A 22837-nucleotide genomic window follows, 5' to 3' on the forward strand; every position below is an offset into this window, starting at 1 on the left:
ATGCTCATTGGGGTAAAATATTTGGGCAGTAGGCAAAAACGACTCCTCAAGTATTTCTTTGTAATCCACCGCATTCATACGACCTGTAATTTCTACCAGCTCCCCTGGGCCATCTTTACACATCCAGCCCCAAAATCCAATTGTAATACGCCCACTCTGGCGGTTAGGCACTACATTTTGCTCCAGATAACGCGTATTGTCTGGTCTCCATAAACTCATTCTGCCATTATCTGCTGAACAGAACACCTTTTCGTCCATAAAAATGACTTTATTAAAATTATGATTCAAATACCTAGCTGCAAATTGCAACCTGTCCTCTTTGTGTCTATCAGTTAGTGCCGGTTTCCTTGCTGGCACTCTATTTTGTAAACCACCCTCTTTTAGACGCCGTCGTATGGTACTGCTCGATACTTGGTATTGGTTTGCAAACTGGGTGGTATTTATGAATCTTTCTTCACGAGCTTGATTTATAATATCCATGTCTAGACGCCGTGTCGTAGAACGTGGACGTCCAAAAGATACATGATTCGACAAAGCTCCTTCTTGCTGCCATCTCTCCAGCCATCGATACACGGTGTTTCTCTGAAATAAAATTTTAATTTATTAAATCATTATCGTAATAACCTTTGCATTTAAATTCTGTAAGTATGTATAGTAAACAATACTTACTGCAACTCCAACTTCATTAGCTACGTCTGTTATAGGCAGACCATCATTCCGCAATTGTATAATTTTCTTTTTTATTTCAATATCTACGCGATAGGGTATCATGGTCGTGGGCAAAATTGTTAAAGATTAAAATAACAATTTTCGCAGTCTACTTTCGATAAAATATTACGAGGATAACAATTGCAGGAAGTTGTCAACGTCAAGAATATAGAAAACCAAGAAAACATGAAGAAATCAAATATCGAACGCAGTTTGAAGTAGGACTACGCGAGTTAAAAGAGTTCGCACGTGAAAGATAATTACCAAGTAAGTTCTAGTACTTGATCAACAATTCAAACGTGATAGATATTAGATACCTATACTAATCATTTTAAGTGCAGTCGCCATCAGATATATCGGAGCGGCCAAGGTGGTCACAAATATCTGAACAACGCTATTCTCAAGGCGATAAAGTGCATGTTCAGATATTTTGAGTGCCTTCGCCGCTCCGATATATTTGATGGCGACTGTACAGTCGCCATCAGATACATCGGAGCGGCCAGGGTACTCAAAAATATGCGAACAAGCACTTTATCGCCTTGACAATAGAGGCGTAGGGATGTGACGACCCCATCGCCCACTGGTTTTCACCAGCGCAATCAGTCAACGCAGGGCAGCTTGTGGCGAGCTGTTGGAGAGTAGCGACTCCACGTACCTGAGTGCCCCTGGGGTGCCCTGTCGGATGGTGGGACAGGTCCCCTGCCTCTGGCTTGCCTTAGCCGGCTGTCCAGAGTGGGGTCGTTAGAGCTTTGTTCTCGAGGGTAGATGTGGAAACCTACGTGGCGAGTTGGCTATATGTTTAAAGTCCAGTGACACCTCTCTACCCCCAGCTCCCGCACCGGTGTTGCCCTTGAGCCATCTTTGATGTCGCTTTTTATGGGGGCCCATCTTGCGGAGGGCGAGTCACCGTCTGCCGGAAATAAAATTGGATACCGTTTTATTAGGCAGGCGTCCGGTTCTTCATCCAATAGCCCAGTAATCAGTCCATACTATTCACCCAATAGCCTAGTACATTTTAGACTCCATTAACTCTCAATAGTCCTTACACCATGGCGGGTGCTGTCGCTTAGTGTACCCCTCTCTTTTCATTAAATTGTCAAAAGGGCCTCTGCGCGTTGGCTTCGGCTCCGCATACGCCTCCCAAAGGTCCGGAACACCATTGTTCCGTGGTCGGGAAAGACATACACGATAATAATAATGTAAAACGTAGCCTAAGAACGAAAATGAATAAAGGAAATAATAATGTTATTTTTATCCAAAAAAAAGCAAAACTACTTATAAGGTAGAATTCATAAATCCGCGGACTGATTTGACAGCTCTTTTCATACATTTGACAATCGCTTTGTATGCCAGGAGCTGTCAAATCAGTCCGTGGAATTATGGATTTTAACTTAGACGGGGAGCTGGCCACGTCAGATATGACACAATAATGAGAGCAACGAAACCCCTCTAGTTAGTTTGCAATACTATGCTTATTTCTAGATCCGGACATCTGGCAGCTGTAAAGTGGTGGAGGTAAAAGAAAGCAAATAACTTGAAGAAAATAAATTCTAGAGTTCTGGTTTTGATCCAATATTATGAAAAATTATGTAATTAATTAGATTATACATATAATATCTAAAGGTTTCGATTGGCGGAAGTAGTGCCAAATGATGTATAATGTAATTTTTGGTTACTCGCCTACTGTTCTTGTTTGCGCAATAATACACAATGTTTTTTGTTCTAATGTTAAAATATAGGCCCTGTTCTCTATAAATGACACAACTTTAGCAGTTTTTACCTATTGCGTCATTACTTTTTTTCAACTTAAAAACTTTGTTGGTCTGTCACTCTGATCTCCACCCATTAAAAGCTGCCAGATGCCCGGATCTAGCAATAAGGATGGTTATGCAATCTAACTGGACTGATTACAAACCTCTCATTATTGTGTCACATCTGACGTGGCCAGCTCTTAGACCATTACTTACATCAGATCTGAACCCATGACTTTGTGCTTTAACTTTTTCGACGCCATGTCAAACGCAAAACCTACCACTCAGATGCCACGACATCTAAATGTCAAAAATGAAGTTAAACTTTATGCGTGTGCATGTAGGACTATTTTGCTCTGTGGTGGGTGACCGATATATCGGTCTTTGGCGTTGGACCTGTGGTGCCGATATATACGTCTTTGGCGTGGAAAAGGTTAATAGTCAAGGGACTATCAATTACGCCATTAAGCATCTGACATCTGACATAATTTGACGAAATTAAGCTACTCATTCTACGCCCGCCAATTTTGACATTGCGTCGAAACAACGATTTTGTAGGCATTTAGTTTTGTAAAAAAAATTGTCTAATTCGAAAAAGACGGAAACATAGGTATTTTGTCACGATGACAAGTCCACACTCTTTTCGGTGAATGTCACAACAAACAATTTCGTTCTAAATTTAAAGTATTGATAACATAGTATTAATGCCTGTCTGAAACCTTATTTTCATGGGTCCAATCTTAACTACTTTAAGTTGTATTACACAAACTTAAGGTACATTTTCTATAAATGTTCCGATCTTTATGATCACCTTGACTGCTTAGATACCATTGACGATCTGTTTGTTACGATATCTTTATCTTATTGTATGTCACGAATTAATTGAAAAGTCGCTGCTCCCAAATTTATGGCGAATTATATGGTCCGATATTATAGACCTTATCTATCGTAACTAATATATTGAAATTTAATGCTGCTCCGAAATATTTGAGTACCTTGGCCGCTACCATATATCTGATGGCGACTGTACAGGATAAGGTACTCTCTCAATTTAACAAATTATATCAAAATCTGATGAAACAAAAATCGACTAATCTATATCAGTTGCGTATAAGTAGAGGGTACCACAGAAGTTCAATCCTGCTGGATTTATAATTATTTTGTTTTAAATAATGTTTGATCTTGGCTTCAAAAGGCTGCGATTTCATTACATTAACACACCTCATTAGATTTCCAATATGCTTTCAGTGAAATTAATTTATTTTCGCATAATGTAGCTTCGTTGTGTATTCAACAAGACTGGTTGAGATATTGCGAGGAAAATAAATGAGACAACTCAATTGTGATCTGTGCACTCCGACTTATTATCAAGAGACAATGGTGTTTTATTTTATTTACTCTTACGATTTATATATATATAGGGGATCGCGAAAACGGCTCTTACGATTTCGATGAAATTTGCTTTATACATATGGGGGTTTTCGGGGGCAATAATCTAGTTCTTACCTCTGGGAAAACGCGCATTTTTTAGTTTTTATATGTTTTCCGACCAAAGCTCGGTCTATCGGATATTAATATACTATTGTAGGAACAAAGGCCGGGAAATACGGTATTGTTGGCCGAGTATGATATAAATCCCCGAGTGAAGAAGCGAGGCCATTTTATAAACACGAGGCCGGTAATTCCTATTTTAATTACGTTTTTAGGACTTTCCTTACCAAAAGAAGTCGGTTGTCAATAAGGCGCTTTTTCCACAAAACTTTAATTTGAAATCAACCTTATCGACATCGACAACCGACAATGTAGTACCTTTTAATTGAAAACGTCACAAATAATGTAGATTTTCCTTCATGAGAATCTATACTAAAACAAAGTTAGTGAAAAGTAAAACAAAGTCTTGTTACTTAAATATATAAATATTTTACGAGTTTCCTGTACTTTAAAAAATGTTTCTGCATTTTACCCACTATACATCTCATTGGATAGGCGTGAAATATTAGTATATAGGTGTATTTTTTCACGTCGACAGTCTAAACCTCTTTGTTGCATGATAGTATTCTGCGCAGCCTCCATTGTTCCCGAACAGAATAGGCTTGTTTCAAACCATATTCTTTGTGGAGGGTACGGTCTGACAAAATACTGGACGTAAACGTTATTTACATGGAAATATAATAATGTTGAAAATTTGATATTATTTAACCTTGCTTTGTTGAATCGTTTGAAAAGGACAATTAGACTAAGTGATACAGTTAACTTTGTAGCAGAGTTATATTTTTTCACCTACATACTTATGTGTGCTCATAACATAAAACAACCTGAGAACCTCCTTTTTGTTTGAGGTCAGTTAAAAAACTTTGCACTTAAGTTTCTTCGACTATTGATGTTTGTTTTGAGTTTCACTGATTATAAAATCTGTCTAGTAAACAATTGTTTGCGCGCTTAGGTGCGTTTTTAACATAACCTAAAACCCACTAAGACTCACCAGTAAGTATCTAATTAAAATTTAAAGTATGGGTTAAACTAACAGCTGTTAGTATAGCAAAGTATTTATTCATAATGCGCCACTGGGAACTAGCCTTTGAATTCTTAGAGGTGGGTGTACCCTCTTCAAAATAATGTAAGTACATTAAGAACATACAGACTAAACTATACTTTGAAGTCAGAAACAGTCACTAGTGACTCCAAAATTTTCCTTTTTCCTACTTGTTGTCTGTACTTAACATCCTGTAGTGATGCGACATATTGAATTTTATAAAATAATCAAATGTCATGGAAGCTTGACGTTTGTTATTCCACAAATAGATACCTTTTCAAACTGACGACACAATATCCGGTAGAAATAACTTTAAATACAGATAAGTTACGATTTCCTTTCAGATCAGAGACAGACGAATTCAACATTTTAATATTTCCGTGCTCTTATTTCCCTGCAGTCTTTGCCTTTTAGTTTCTTGTTTGCAGAGACCACGCATTAAATGCTAAGACTATTTATACCTATTGCAATTCTCTGAAACCATTATTCGAGTGTATGCGATGGCGATGGAAACTTTAATTTTGTAATATATACTGATATCAGAAAATTGTGTGATATTACTTATCTTTGAGAACGACCTGTCTGGCCTACCGGGTAGTGACCCTGCCTATGAAGCCGATGGTCCTGGGTTCGAATCCCGGTAAAGGGCATTTATTTGTGTCATGAGATATTTGTTCCTGAGTCATGGATGTTGTCTATGTATTTAAGTATTTATATTATATATATCGTTGTCTGAGTACTCACAATACAAGACTTCTTGGTTTAACGTGGGACTTAGTAAATTTGTGTAAGAATGTCCCTATAATTTTTTTTTTTGCTGTGCCGTTTAAGAGTTATTTACGAAAAATTAAAAAAAAGGGATTACACAACTAAATCCAACATTTTGCTATTTCCGTGCCACCATTTCCCTGCTGCCAGTACTGTCGCACATTGAAAGAATGTCGTATTTAAACGCCTCTCAGCCTCCAGCGCGAATGGCTGCACTCCACGCCAGACGACAAAGCTCCAGACACCTCGGCAGCCTGCCTAATGAAGTGCGTTCACTGCACTGATCTCATGTTCACTGTCAAGTTGTCAACAAGGCTGGCTGCAGAAACGGAAACATCATGTTTAGGTATGATATACCTGTTAAGGTTTCCACTATCTGAATTTCAACGACGTCAAAAATGACTAGAATCTGTCTAAACTAAATTTGCATCAACTTTGAGGTAGCAAAGTACAAAAGTGTCACAATAAGCGTTATTTCTATTTCATATAATTTGTCATTCCAAAGTCTGAGCAGAGAGCTTGACCCGACTCCGTTTACAATATGTACGTGGTACTTTTGCTTGCAACTCTGAAACCATTATTCTTCTGAAATATCTTATTCCTAAGAGGTATTTTCTTCTGAGTAAAAAAATTAAGTATTCTATTTTGACGTGTATGTAATGGATAACATAGGCATGTTTGGGAAGGTGAATCCGGAAGGTGATGCTTTATGGAAACGACTTGTCGGAGTTATGTTAATGTAATTCAGCGTGTCTGTGCATGGGAGATTTAATTCAATCCCCTTAAAATGGTTGGCCTCAAAAGCCATTGGACTAGTTTCTGATTTTTGAATTCATATTTAACCGATAAGAGCGTTACAGCAACTACTGTAGTTGTTGATTTTCGATGCGGTATGCGCCTATTGTCGTATAACAAATGGAATTCTTTTCGGATGTCCATGGCAGTTTATTCCGAACTCGAAAAAGCTACTCGCCCGCTTCAACTAAATGGTTCTTGAGTTGAAATAACGGCTCTTGTTTAAATTCCCAAAAAAAACCGGATAAGCTGCGGATTAAAATTAAATCTGGCATCAGTCGGATTTTCCGGATATATAAACAAAGACAATATTGCTCGTAGAATAAACTAGACGTTATTCTTTGCTCGTGGGATTGCGCATTTTCCTAGTAATGAAATCTAGCTTGGCCGGCCATCGAAGTAATAGGTATGATTGGAAAAGTTGTTTCGGAGAATGCTTTTACAAATGCACAAATACTAGAAATACATTTCTATTAGTCTTGCAGATATTGCTCTTCTAATTATAGAATAGGATATTTTTGAAAAGACATTAAGCATCACGACTAATTACTTTGCTAAAAGGTCAGGTATCGCAGAGAATTCCACAAAAAAGAAAATGCGAGCCTTTCTGAATGGCCGACTCGGCGTCTGATGAAAATTTAATTACTGGCCGAGCATAGGGCTTTCATTTAACAAGAGAAAATGAACGTATCTTTAGTAAAAGGCCTAACATATTTATGCCCACAACTCCCACAAGGTAAGTCTTAGGTAGGCCTAGTAAGTCTTAGGGCTACGGTTAATTAAGAAGGCTTTAGATAAGGCTCTGAGATATCCTAGCTAGATACAGCTGGCTGTTTTCAAGTTTTCCGTAAAACGAAGCTTAAGTAGGTTATCAAAAACAAATGAAACAGAAAATTCAGTGTCAAAATCAAATAAAAGAGAGTCTGTGATTTAAAAACTGTTTTTGTTTAGCCCAATGGTTGACTGGTAGAGAATGCCTTAAGGCGTCAAGTCCATAGAGTACGCCCATAAGAACGATACTGTGATAGTAGTAGTACACGTCTTGCGAACTGCATAATATATTACTATCAACCGCTTTCTAATGAAAATGTAACCTAAGAAAGGTGTCTATTGTAGTGTAGATCACGTGTAGATGTCGCATAGTATACCTAACTTTCGATATATCCATGTCACCGGTTTATACATATAACCAGTTTATCTTTCTAAAGAAACGGTTTCTTCGTTACTTCCAAAGGAATACAAAAATAAACCACCATCTCTAGCGATAGTAGCCTTCAAAATTTCTGGCTAAAATTAGCCACAAGTTACCACACTTGTAATCCATCCCAACCATTCTACCCGTGTTATACTTATAAAAACTTATTACAAAGTCGAATCAACGTGGCTTCCGATACGCCCTTCATTTTCCTTTCCCGAAAAAGTTAGTTTTTGAGGCTAATCAAATTATTTGTATGCCCGACCTTTCGTCTCGGCAGGACTAATGAAGAACTTGCATCAATTACATTTTTATATTTTTTGTATTTATAAACTCTAGAAAATGGAATTTCTAATTTAAAGTACCTATTGTGATTTTAGTTCAAATTCCCTGTTTTTTCTGTTTAAAAAGTTAATTTAATGCTACTTTGCTATTGATTATATGAGAAATGAAAGTGTACACTAGCAAAACGTAGGTTTGCGTTAGAAAATTTCAGTTGACTAAATCTTACGATAGCTTTTCCGGTTGTGATGAATTACATGTTATAGTTTGTGCGACATTGATTCACTAAATTATACACTTGTTTCTCTCATTTCTGAAAGAACATTACATTTCTCAATGTTTCGAGCGCGAATGCACTGCGACTTGCGAAAGTTTGTAATATTAATCAATAATCATTTTAACGTCTTTAACAACGGCTCATGGTTGTTCCAAATTACAACCTTGTATGTAACTATGATCCTAAAGGGGCACACTAATTACCAGTTCGCCGGACGACATCGGCCTGTCAGGTATTCCTAAAAGCTGACAAACGCGAATAACTGACAGGCCGATATCGTCCGGCGAACTGGTAATCAGTGGGCCCCTTGTATGAAAGCATTGTTTGTTTAAAAAAAATATCAATGAACATTAGGTACCTATTAACTTATAAAAGAGGCGCAAGTTTCCTATTCCTTACACGTGCTATCAAATTTCCATTAGTTGAACTCGCCTAATATTCGACCTACGTTCTTAAAAAGTTCACCGGACGTGCGGTTCTGTTTTCGTATTTATTGCTGCATGAGTTCAGTACAAGCTGAAATGGGCTCCGATGTTTTAAATTAAGGTTGGGTTTCGGTGAGCAGGTGTGCTTGAAAAGTCTGAGGTGTCGTTTTGGGAGCTTACTTGGGTCGCGTTATTAGTCTTGTCCTTCTTTATTGGAATATACGAGGGCCTCGACGCCTCCCCAGCCTCCACGAGTAAGAGCGGCATTCGAATATAAAAATCAGTTATTGAATTGACATTTCTCTCACTGTATCTCGTTCGCATCAGTATTAAAGTGAGCTGATAAAAAAAGTTATTTTTTAAAAATTTAAATGCTCCTTCAGGTTGGTTACTCTTAGCGATCGTTCAAAGCCATTCCTTGAAACGCTGGTGGCCTAACGGTAAGAGCGTGCGACTTGCAATCCGGAAGTCGTGTGTTCAAACCCCGGCTCGTACCAATGAGTTTTTCGGAACTTATGTACGAAATATCATTTGATATTTACCAGTCGCTTTTCGGTGAAGGAAAACATCGTGAGGAAACCGGATTAATCCCAACAAGGCCTAGTTTACCCTCTGGCTTGGGAGGTCAGATGGCAGTCGCTTTCGTAAAAACTAGTGTCTACGCCAAATCTTGGGATTAGTTGTCAAGCGGACCCCAGGCTCCCATGAGCCGTGGCAAAATGCCGGGACAACGCGAGGAAGAAGTTTAAAGGCCTTCCTTAAAAGCAAACCAGTATAAGTCTTACCTTCGTAACATATAGTAGTTACGAACTTATGGATCTTTTAAACTAGGATAAGTTTGTAGTAAAAAAAAAATAAGGCTCTGCGTGACGTCTAGATCGCTAACGTCATAGAAGACGTAAATGCTCAAAGGAATATTACTCGTTTGATGTTGATAATGGGAGCGAGAAAGTCGTGGGTGTTTAATGAAAGCGTAAATCATAACTCAATATTACTCTTACCTATAATTAAAGTACGTAAATTAACTCTCATAGATACTATTTTGAACGTTTAGTTCAGTGTCATTACACTCATTATAGACAAGGTGCTTTGTTTCAAAAGCCGTACCCATAACTCACCTATTTAAGCTTACATTTTGAATCTTTCAGCACAAAAAACTCCACATTAGCACAAGGATGTCTGTACGACCTTGTCACGGACACGTGGCTATTTAGATCCACACGTGTCGGCAACACGTGCAATGTACGCAGCTGCATCACTGCACTGATCTAAACTGGAAAACAGTTCTGTCACACATTTAAATAAGATTAAAAATCTTGAGGTCTATCCAGATACTAATTTTTTGTTATGAAACGGCTATGGATATCTGGATACTACAGAAATTTGAAATCTCTTAATCCTTGTCTATTTATTTCCTTTACAATTACATTGAGTTGAATTGAGCACAAACAATATAAATACTGATTTACGTACACCGATACGACCTTAAAGGACCTTCAAGAATGAGAACTCACTTGCATTCTAGCCACCCCTCTGTTGTTGCAGGTGTGTATGGACGACGGCACTTGTTTACCATCAGGCGATTTGTCTGCCCTTTGCCTTCTATCGGCCCGATTTTAAGAAACGTCTTTGTTTGAAGAAACGTCACTTTTGACACTGACATCCATATCCATATCGTATCTTTAGCAAATGTTTGACGTATTTTAAAGTTCGAATTGGGCCATATATCATTAAAAAAATCTTTTTTTTAGTTTATTTATTCACTATTAATTTTTGAAACAAGGTTTAACACAATAAGCCACTATTGAAAACCTCTAGGGTTTATGTAATAGTTGGCGATACGCGTTTGCTTAATACTATTATTAGATACTTATTGTTAGTTACATTTTCCTGTCGAAGCTGTTATTCTATCTATCGTTTAAATATCGACCTTATGTATGAGACAGTAGAATCAATTTACAACGACAACTCTTACAGGTGATCAGTAAACTTAATTTATCTTTAAACATTAAATTGCTGTATTTATATCAAATATACATTACTCTAGGCTTCTTAGGTAGTATTTTTTTTAGTATTGACATACATTTGCCATGGTTTCCCTCCGTGTTTATGAGATTGTACAGTAAGTTCTTAGGTAAGGTGTTTAGTATATGTGGGAGTAGAAAGTCAGTTACTCTTTTACTGTATACATTGTTACTTTTTGGGATTGGATATGAAGGTAAATAATCTAAAGTACGTAAATTACTGGAGCGATTTTTTTTAATCTAATGAGGGTATGATTCACACTCCTTTAATACTAAGGACAGGCTAAACCTATTAAAGTTGTTAATAACATTTTTATACTTTTCTTTGATTTTATTCGGTACGATTGTTTTTATAAGTGTTGATTGTAGGTTATAGATTTGTTCCAAGTAGGTTTTGTATGTCCGCCCGTAGCTTGTGATACCATAACATATGATTGAGTCGGCGAGTGATAGGTAAAGCATACGTAGTGTATTGTATGGGAGTTTATATTTCAGCAATGTTAAGGTAGCCATGACAGATCTAAGTTTTGAGCATATGTGATCTCCAATTAAAGTTAATAGGCCTAAGTAAATGTGCTGTTTGACGAGTTCAAGCGTTTCGCATTTACAATTATTGCTAGGGTTATGTAAGCAATGGTGTTCGTGTGCTGTGATGTTAGGGGCCCGTGATTCTTTATTGTACGGCGATCGTATGTGGATAATTTTGGATTTTTTTAGCGTTTATTGTAAGACCTATATGGAAAGGTTCTCCGTGTGGTGTCCGGCTTAAGAATAGCGCCAACCCTAAAAGAACGACGGTGTCGTAAGAGGCGACTAAGTTCACGAAGGAAGCCGTCATCTAACCCTTCGTCACAGGGGAGATAAGCCTCTAAGCATTGGGTTGCAACTTATCTAGGAGAAGGAAAACTCCAAAATCAAACCCGGGACGGAGTCCCCGTTAGGCGTGAGTAGGGTCCAACCTGAAATCTGCGGTAGACTCCTGCAGCCATCCTGGCTCCGCACGTATTGGCTTGCCTTTCCTGTGGGTCCGGCCAATGAGATCGAGAGGGTGGCGCAGGTGCTGGGCATCCCTGCGTTTTCCTTAACTCCGTCCCAGGCGGTGTAATGTCTCTAGACATTGCACCATAGATCGTCTGAAATAGACGCTAAGGCTAGTAGTAGTATATGGAAAGGATAGTGTAGCTATATCCGCTCTCGCCTGGTGGCTCGTTTCGTTAAATTGCCCAGGATAAATGGGTTGTTTTATTATGCTCTCGATGTACAATGCACCTGCTTATTAAATTAATGTAATCAACGAGTCTCATATTGCAGAGCGTAGCAGCTTCTACAAATTGCTACGCAATTGCTACGACTTGATAGCGGCTACGAACTTTTATTATGTTAATGACCAACCAAACGTTCTTGCATCGTACATTTTTCGTAGCAACTTTTATTAATAGAACAGTTTTTTTAAATAAAGCTTCATAAAAAATGCCGAGTTCATAAACTACAGAATAAATTATAACTAACTCAACTCCATAAACTCGTTGCAAGTTTTTACCGCCTAGAATTTTCTAGTATACATTTTGTGTCGGACGCTAAATATATAGGTGCCGTTTTACGATACGAAGCTGTAAAACGTGCCTCTGCAGGCGGTCTGCGACTCGCGGTGACTGACTTAGTTTGATGGGATGTACTTATAGTTTTGTTTAGGTTTATTCCATTTACAGGCGTTTTAACGATCCAAAAACTAATTTTAAAACTAGTTACTTTACTTCACTACGCAATACGCTACGAAATGTTGCGTTGTGACTTGGCGCCGAATGAGAACTTGAATTTTTTTTGACATGGATTTGCTAGCAGTGCTTGCGGTGAACGAATACGATTTTGTAAAGGTTTTATTATTACTATTTAACTTGCCGTGTGGGTCAAATCTTGGACGCAAAATTTGACCCACTTCCCGATTTCCGATTGAGCTGAAATTTTGCATAAATATGTAAATCGGATGACAATGCAATATTATAATGACATGGAGCTGATGATGGATGCAGGATGTGGCCATGGGAACTCTGTTGTAACACAACGCCACCTAATTGATTTGTTAGAATTGTCTCGATGAGTATTAGTTGCCTGTTGAAAGAAAACGGTCAGCGATAAAAGCTTATATTAAAAATGCAATTTTTGACTTACCTTATAGAAAACCGCAGCCAAATAACACTTGACCCTACTCATAGTGTTGTGTTCCTGCCGGTGAGTAAGGTTGCCAGAGCTCAACGAGGGGGGGTGGGGTTAGGGTCGGCAACGCGCATGTAACTCCTCTGGAGTTGCAGGTGTACATAGGCTACGGAGACTGCTTACCATCAGGCAGGCCGTATGCTTGTTTGCCACCGACGTAGTATAAAAAAAAAAAAAAAAAAAACTTATTTATATTTTGAAAGCAACTTCTGCCATGCACTACAATGTAGGGGTACAGTCACCTGTAATACAATCTTGCACAACGAACTGTACAAAAATATGTTATGCTCTTGGCTCTAGTTATAAATATATTGTTTCAGGTAAGTATTTTCGCGTTCTGCGTTGTGCAAGATATTCTGGCAGCTACAAAATGAGCCGCGTAAATAAAACTAGTGAAACAGTTAATAGCTTTAGTTTTTCCCTAATTACTTTTAGTCAAAGATGATTAGCTTCGTCACGGCAGTTACTAATTATCTGAGACAAACGATCTTAAAAAAAAAGTAATAGCAAAACTAAAAATAATTAGTATTAGTAAAATTATACTAAATGCAGACAATATTCGACGCATTAGGAAACAAATAAAATTATTTTTTAAGAAAATATTTTCATTTGTGTTATTTCAAGTAGAAACTATATAAATTATAAACTGAAATAGAAGTTACCAAGGCCTCCACACCTGCGTGTCCTGTTCCAGCGCTGGGCACTGGAGGCCTAGATCTGTTTTTCTTTCGTATATGAAATCTATTTCAGTTTATGATATTTCACGCGGGTCCCTTTGTTTGACATAATTATTGAGAGTCATAATGTAATGATTGTCAGATTATCATTAGTCATAATTCTGAAACCGGTACCTTCTCAGGATTTTCGTAAGGTTATCTTAAATATAGGTTAGGTTAGGTTTGTTTTATGGCAATCTTAAAAAAGTTAACGCGTTTCTGAGAAAAAGCAAATTATGACTAACCAAAAAGCGGACAAACAATACATTATGACTTAAAAATGTTATGGGAAAAGATAGAGTCCCTATTTCACGTTCCTAGTGTCTAAAAAACAAAAAAAACACTTTTGCGAATCCTATTGATTACCGAAACGGCGAAATAACTAAATAAGGGTGGCAGTGAAAGCGTCTGTATCTGTAGGGATAATTGATGGTAACCGGAGATCTAATATTTGTCGCGCGTCTAGACTATTCTATTTTAGGGCAGGACATATTCCCTAGGTTATTGTAACCTAAGTTGTATTTAAACACAGGTCTTAAACTATAATAACTTAAATTGATTTAATTAAACTAGAGATGAAGTTCTTTTAAGTTGAGGTGGGTGGAAACCGATTTGTAAAATTTTCGATAAATAAAAAATGCAAATTGTCACAGTTTAACAATGTTCGGAAAAATAGCTAACTTCAGTTAAATTATTTTTTCTTAAATATATGAACTCTATTGTTTCAGATGTCTCCAGCCTAAAATTCCAGTTCAATTCCCCTCAAAGGTAAGTTTATATTAGTGAAATTAAAGAGAAGCATCGAAGAATAGGTACGAATACAATAAAGGTGACATTCGGATGGCGGCTGCAGCAGCGTTACGGTTGCAACGTTACTGCTACAGCGTTGACGCGTTCAATGTTTCTGTCAATTTCCTTGATAAATTGCTTTGTAATTGGGTTAAATGTTGTCTTGTTTTTTGTCCCTAAAAAATGTGAAGGATTATAGCGTTCTGTGTCAGATGAAATTTAGTTTTTATTTTTTTCTCATGGTAAATATAATCTACAGCTAAAAACACATGCAATAGCACTCGTCTTTTTTATTTATTATTATGATAAAATACAGAAATACAAGCGTGACAGAGTGGTACAAAACAAGACAACGAAAGGAATTTCGACCCAGTCGTTGCCAAATTGCTACCGCGATTTAGAAAGCTCAATTCATCGATGGAAAATCAAGAATATTGACAGTGATACCGCCTGCGTATTGGTAACATGTCACATCTTCGAAATATGTGTGTGATGCGCTTTTTTCAAAAACGTTAAATTTTCCAAACCTTTGAAAAAGGCATCCAAGGGTTAGGTTAGGTTAGATTGGTGACCCCTCTAAAAATTCAACGGTTTTTAGCAAAGAAAAAAAAAACGTTCGGTCAAATGAATATTTCGGGGTACTAATAATCGGCTCTATAGTTTTCAGAGATGAGATAGGTAACCCTGCGAAATGTTTCAATAGCAACCCTGCTGCAGTCGTTATCCAAGTGTAAAATTATGGCGTTATTCATAAACGCGTGTCAAGTCTAACAAGCTCTTGATGATCTTTGTCCTTATCCGTCATTTGACATTTGTGTTTGTGTGTGAAAGGGACACAATTTATCAGATGTCTGCTAAGTTTTTTAATAAGGGGGATAAAATGTTGCATATCGCTGATATGACGCGTGACGTATTTCGTAGTATAGTTTCGTAGTACCGTTGATGAATGATCTTGGCCAATTATTTTAATTGGAATATGATAGAATAGTAACCCATGGCCGTTTTAATTATAATGAATAGCCCGTTACTAATTCACTACTCTAATTTAGAATATTTAATGTACTAAGTGCAATCAAAATTATAATAATACTAGCTTCTGCCCAGGACTCCGTTTGCGTAGAAAAGTGATGATGATTAATAAAAAACCGGATAAGTGCGAGTCAGACTTACCCACCGAGGATTTTGTACTTTTTAGTATTTGTTGTTATAGCAGCAACAGAAATACATCATCTGTGAAAGTTTCAACTATAGCTATCACGGTTCATGAGATACAGCCTGGTGACAGATGGATAGGCAGACAGACAGACAGACAGACGGACGGACAGCGGAGTCTTAGTAATAGCGTCCCGTTTTACTCTTTGGGTACGGAATCCCTTAAAACTACCCTTTGTCTTTTACCGGGTCAAGATAACAGACAGACCTCGCATTTTTAATATTAAGTAGGGAAGGGAAAATCATGTTGCTGGCATAAAAAAAAAGGTAATAAATATATTATTAGAAGTATTAGAACAAATTAAATTATTTTTAGAATTTTTTTTTTTTATTTCAAGTAGATTTAATAATTTGTTTTTATTTCAAGTAGAAACACTACTATACATATAAATTATAAACTGAAATAATTGTCATATACTAAGAAAAAGTGACCAAGGCCTCCAGTACCCCAGGCTGGAATCGAACTAGCGTCCTCGGCTATCGCGGCAGGTGCCTGAGCCACTCGGCCACCGGGGTCACGGCAGCATTGGTCGAATTTTTCCAAGTATATGCATTTCTTACTGAAGGCTTACGGCGCCCCCTAGCCATCTCTAAGGTAGAACAGTATGGTTCATTCCTTCTAACTGGATCAACTCAGGTGATACCGAGCTAGCGAGAGAGATGGCTTTTTCTTAGTATATGACAATTATTTCAGTTTATAATAAATATATTATCACCACATTCCATTTCCAAAATTATATTTGTGTTACCCCTTTGTATTGTAACCAGTTGACCCTAACCCTTCTGGAATAAATTCCGACGTGACACATTAATTAGCTTACCTCCAAAAGGCTCGTCAGCCGCGATTCTAATTGGTTTCGTATTTCGCCTGACACCTGAGGCGACGTAATATACCCTGGATTTATCGTCTGCCATTTAAAGATTAATTGGTTGAGTTACTTACAGAAATTATTTGTGGATTTACATATTGGAAACGTCGCTAGCAAATTTAATGTATAAAATTATATTTTTAATACCTATATGACAGTGACTAAACTATTTATACATTTTAAGGGACCATGTTATTAATGCTGTTCTGCTGCCTATAGGGACCGTGCGCGTTGGAGGGTCTGCCATCTTGTGGCCTGAATCGAAACCATTAACATGCACATGTACACGTCACGTGTTTTCTTGTGCATAGTAGGTTCTGCCATCTTGTGGGCTACATCGGAACAAAAAACATCACATTTACGCCTCCCGCCAAAAATCTGACGGCTCCTGTGCCGCCTCCTACAGTTCATGCACGCTCCCTATGTGCCCACGTTTGTCGACGTACCTTCGATAAAGTGTGGTACCTATGGCTTTTTTTGTTACACCGTTGTTATGCAAATCTGTTATGTATCATATTTCATATATAATCAATTGGAAATATAAGAATATTGGATAGTATTATGCCGTTACGTATCATATAAGGCATAACATAAATTACCATAGTGAAATATGCCTTCAGTATTCTAAACTCAAGGGGAGTCCGTTTCTACGCAGTAAAGCAGTGACTTGAGGGAAGAGCTGTTCTAAGTCTACCTCACTCGGTGAAGCAGTACGACTGACTCGAAGCAACGTCAGCTATTGTGGAACACATACAGGCTGAAACAATGCCACTAACACGGAGCACACGGCTCACACGCAACTAGCTTACAGGGTTTAAGCATTCCCTAAGCTACAAACGAGAATCGCAATTCACTCCGGAGCATCCCCGACTCACTGGGGACTCTGAATCGCAACAAGCAACCACAGTGTTACACTGAATATATTTAATAAGTTTATTTGGGAAAAAAGTAGTAGTAAGGTAAAACGGTTTCCCATTTGCGGGGAATGTCCCTCGGTCTATTCCACTTTGTATAAAAACAACTTTTATTCCTCAAACTACAATAGTACCTACTCTAATAAAATCGTATCGTGTCATAAGTACCTAGTAAAAGTTATATTAAATAACACAATTTAAATCAAAAGCTGGCTAGTTTCGAGCGATATTCATACGTAAAATTTCTTCAGCTTATAGGTGCTAATCACTATAGTTTATAAAGAAAACCACTAAGTCCAAACAAGCGATGTAATGACAGAAGAAATTTACAATAGAGAGAAGATGAAACAGTTTGAAGAAGAGCGATAGAAAATAGGAAAGTTTAAAGCCGAAAGCGAAACGTTATCGTATGCGTAGGCGCGCGGGCAAAGCGACGTGCGTCGTGCTCGGAGTAGGGATCGGCACTGTCGGGCGCGAGCGCCGCTCGACTGGGAGCCGGTTCGTAGGCGCGCCGTCCCCTGCGTCTTGCCGCCCCCGCGGTGGTCATCGCGTAGATGAGTGGGAGTGCATAGGTGTGCACCTCACCACCCCCCTGGGAGAATCAGCGTCCTGCCGAGAAATAATCAGGAAATTTTACATGTCTGCCAGACCGAGTGGTCCTGATCGGCGGAGGAGAAAGTAAATTAGGATTAGCAGGAGAGGTATTACTCAAAGTGAAAGCAGGTTTCACACGATCGATAGATACAGTCACCGGTCCTCTGGGAAGTTCTACGGTGACTGTCTTCTCTGTCCTTTTAAGAACACGATATGGGCCAGTATATGGCGGTTCTAATGCTCCTCTCAGAGAGTCTGTACGTAAGTAAATATGAGTACAAGACTTCAGATCTTTGTGAACAAATACAGGCTTTGATGCATGACTACTCGCAGGTACTGGTCTGATCTTTGAGATATGCTCTTTTAACTGCTTAACAAATTCTATCGGCTGTAGCGTGTCAGAGTTATTAGAGTGCAAGAACTCACCCGGGATCCTTAATGGCTCACCGTATACCATCTCTGCCGCCGAGCATTTCAGGTCATCTTTCCATGCGCTTCGCAGACCGAGTAAGACGATGGGAAGAACGTCAGTCCAGCGGGTGTCATTATGGGCCATGATCGCTCCTTTGAGCGTCCGGTGCAGTCTCTCGACCATTCCATTCGCCGCCGCGTGATATGCAGTAGTACGGGTCAGCCTGGCACCGCAAAGACCTGTAACGGCGTTAAAAAGGCGTGAGGTAAACTGTCGACCCTGATCCGTAGTGATGGTTTGCGGACAGCCGAATCGGGAGATCCATGTTTCGACAAAAGCTTCAGCAACGGATTCAGCTGTGATATCTCGGAGTGGTTTTACTTCCGGCCAGCGAGTGAATCTGTCCACGGCAGTGAAACAGTACCTGTAGTCTGCAGATGGTGGTAATGGGCCAATTAAATCAATGTGAACATGGCTAAACCTCTGTCCTGGTGTCTTGAAAGTACCGAGTGGTGAAGAGGTATGTCGGTGCACTTTAGCACGCTGACACGACTCACAGGCTTGTACCCAAGTACGACAATCTTTTCGCACGGAGGGCCAAACGAACCTGTCTGTTACCATCTTTGTTGTGGCTTTGACTCCGGCGTGGCTCATGCCATGTACGGTGTTAAACATCTGTCTTCGCAAGGACGTGACGATGAATGGGCGAGGTTTCGATAGTGAGGTATCACAATATATATAAATGTCGGTACCTGGCACTGGGACCCGTTCTAACCGTAGTGATGATGATGGCGTAGTGACAAGATTCTGCAGCTCGTTATCGTTCTGCTGAGCTCGAGCGAGGGTCTCGAAGTCAGGTGGCACCGAGAGAGCCTCGATCCTGGAGAGTGCATCCGCCGTGACGTTGGATTTCCCCGATATGTGCTGTATGTCGCTGGTAAACTGGGAAATAAAATCCAAGTAATTAAATTGCCTTGGCGAGCATTTTCGGTCTTTCTGCTGAAAAGCGAATGTTATGGGCTTGTGGTCAGTATATATTACAAAATGCCTGCCCTCGACCATATACCTGAAATGCCTCACGCTCTCATAGATTGCGAGTAGCTCGCGATCGTACGCGCTATACTGCTGTTGGGTACGAGACATTTTCTTCGAAAAGAAAGCTAGAGGTTGCCATTCACCTTTTACTAATTGCTGTAACGCTCCGCCCAGGGCTGTGCTTGATGCGTCAGTAACGAGAGCGAGTGGTGCGTCTACTTCTGGATGTGCTAGTAAAGCAGCGTTTGCTAGACCGGACTTACACTTTTCGAAAGCATTAAGCTGCTCTGGAGTCCAGGATAAGGGAGTTGTATTCTTGATCTTTGGACCAGCTAGCATACTGTTTAAAGGCGCCTGGTTCTCAGCAGCGTGAGGAATAAATCTTCGATAGAAATTCAGCATGCCGACAAATCTACGAAGGCCGCCCACTGTTTTGGGCTCTGGGTATGTTAAAATAGCCTGTACCTTTTCATCAACTGGACGAGTGCCTTCCTCAGAGATGACAAATCCCAAGAAATTGACTTCTCGCTGTCCCCAGGTACACTTGGCTTCGTTGATGAGGATGCCGTAGGACTGGAACCTGTTGAATATTTGTTTCAGGTGCTCCAGGTGCTCCTTTTGATTCTGTGAGAAAACTAAGACATCATCTATGTATGAATATACGAAATCCAAACCACGGAGTACCTCGTCCAGGAATCGTTGGAAAGTTTGGGCAGCGTTACGAAGGCCAAAGGACATGAAAGGAAACTCAAACATTCCGAAAGGCGTGGTTATGGCAGTCTTGCAGATATCTTCTGAATAAACCGGTATCTGATTATAAGCTTTTACGAGATCAATTTTTGAGAAAACCTTACAGCCAAAAAGTCGATGCGCGTAGTCCTCGATGTGATGAACCGGGTATCTGTCCGGGATGGTTCGGGCATTAAGTGCACGATAATCCCCGCAGGGCCTCCAACCGTTCCCTTTCTTAGGAACTAGGTGGAGCGCTGACGCCCAAGGCGAGTCTGACACGCGTGCAACGCCCTCACGAAGCATCTCATCAAACTGGCTCTTCGCTATCTTCAAACGGTCAGGAGCCAAACGACGTGGCCTACAAAATGTCGGAGGGCCGGGCGTGGTACGTATGTAGTGGACCGTGGCATGCTTGACCTCCTGTGGTACACCAGACGGCTTCGTCAGAGTGGGATATCGAGCTAATAATTGGTGGTACTCACTGGTGCCAGAGATTGCCTTTACACTCGTCTGTGCGCAACGCCTGAGCTCCCCGGCTGTTGTCAAGGATGTGAGGGTGTCGACGAGCCTCCTGTTTCTGCAATCGACAACAAGTCCATAATGAGAGAGAAAATCAGCACCAATTATCGGTTTGTCAACATTAGCGACCACAAACTTCCAGGTAAAGTCACGTCGCAATCCCAAGTTCAAATGTTGAGTAATAGTACCATACGTATGAATTACAGATCCATTAGCCGCAGTTAAAATGTAGTTTTCAGACCTATTGCTTGCCAGTCTATATTTCTTAGGTAGAACGCATAGGTCGGAACCAGTATCTATAAGGTATTGAATTTTGCTAGCCTTATCGGTAATAAATAGGCGACTGGTAGCGGTGCGACAGCTGGTAGTCGCCTCGATGGACTGCCGCACTAGTTTTCCGCCTTGAAATTGCAAGGCGGTATGCATTTCCGTGCGTCGTTACTAAAATTGCTATGATACCAACACATACCTGGCTTCCTAGACTGGCTCCGACCCCGCGATTTTGATCGGCTGCGTGATCTCGACCTGTTACTAAAGCGCGCACGGCGACCGTTACCATTCAAACTCAACTGCGCAATCTGCTGCAACAACTCGTCCTGAATGCGTGACGTAATAGATTTTTCTAGACGGTCGAACATGTCCTCGAACGTACTGGAACTAGCGCTGGCTACTTGTGAAGAACCGGGGGCAACATCCATAATTTGGTCTGCTAATATTGCGATATCTTCCAACGTTGCAGATCTCTGTGACGCTATAATAGCTTGAACGTTACCGGGTAACCTACTCGACCACATGGTACGCAATAAATCGTCATTGACGTCATCCTTCGCTAACGCCCTAAGATGGCGGAGAAACTGCGACGGCTTCCGGTCGCCCAATTCTTCGTGCATGAGCAATTGCCGCTTGCGATTTTCATGCGAAACACACAGGCGATTGATTAACTCCGTCTTTAACTTTATCACGTCGGGGTCACCAGCTATAGGTGCTAATCACTATAGTTTATAAAGAAAACCACTAAGTCCAAACAAGCGATGTAATGACAGAAGAAATTTACAATAGAGAGAAGATGAAACAGTTTGAAGAAGAGCGATAGAAAATAGGAAAGTTTAAAGCCGAAAGCGAAACGTTATCGTATGCGTAGGCGCGCGGGCAAAGCGACGTGCGTCGTGCTCGGAGTAGGGATCGGCACTGTCGGGCGCGAGCGCCGCTCGACTGGGAGCCGGTTCGTAGGCGCGCCGTCCCCTGCGTCTTGCCGCCCCCGCGGTGGTCCTCGCGTAGATGAGTGGGAGTGCATAGGTGTGCACCTCAAGCTCGTTATTCTACTAATGTTATTGCTCTGGCTCTGAAATTGCCTTAGTCACGATAGGAGGGGTAAACACGTGAGAGGAGAGGGATGGCAGGGAGGGGGGCGTTGATTACCTTTAGCAGTGAAACCTGGATCATTGGGAACTGGATATGTGGAACACGATTATCATTGGAAATGTTTTAGCCGAGTATACCATAACACGAGTTATCATATTACATCAGATTGTGGACTTCTGGTTATTGCTTACTGAGTTAAACATCAACCTCGATATCTTTTAAATAATACTTATTTGTTTTGGAAAAAGTTGTTGTTGTGCTAATATTGATACTCGAGGAAGCGAAATATTCCAAAATTTAACCACGAGCATAGTGAGTGCTTTCAAAAGTGGGTTGGTGAGCGTTGCGAAGGTTTCAAGGCACTAGGGTTAAATAAATTTTGCTCTCGAGTGAAACAACATTGCATGAGACCAACACAAGGAAAACACTTCCTGTATTACAAATCAAATCCAAAGTAAAGTTATTAAATATTTATCATTCAAAATCATTACTTAAAAGACAATTTTACCAGCCCGCATGAGAAAACAACATAAGCACCAGATTATCTTGTCACCCTTGTAAAACTTTCTCCTCAGTTTTTGAAGAATAAACGAGCTGGTATGGTGAACAATTATTTTAATGAAAATAAAAGTAGTCGTTCCTGTTATGGTTCCGTTTACCTAGGTTTCGCTGTATCGTGTAGGGTTTCCCTACTGCCCTATTCCTCTTATT

The 22837-nt window shown here is 39.8% G+C and overlaps 1 protein-coding gene across 3 annotated transcripts in view; it reads left to right on the top strand.

Annotated features, from left to right (window-relative positions):
- Positions 1-22837, top strand: part of LOC133526368 (kinesin-like protein unc-104) — a 144591-nt gene that overhangs the window by 13364 nt on the left and 108390 nt on the right. For all 3 annotated transcript variants that reach the window (XM_061862963.1, XM_061862965.1, XM_061862966.1), the window contains exon 2: positions 14417-14456. The gene's annotated coding sequence lies outside the window, so the exon portion shown is untranslated. The remainder of the gene's footprint in view (positions 1-14416; positions 14457-22837) is intronic.

Source organism: Cydia pomonella, chromosome 16 (assembly GCF_033807575.1).
Source record: "Cydia pomonella isolate Wapato2018A chromosome 16, ilCydPomo1, whole genome shotgun sequence".
Taxonomy (NCBI): domain Eukaryota; kingdom Metazoa; phylum Arthropoda; class Insecta; order Lepidoptera; family Tortricidae; genus Cydia; species Cydia pomonella.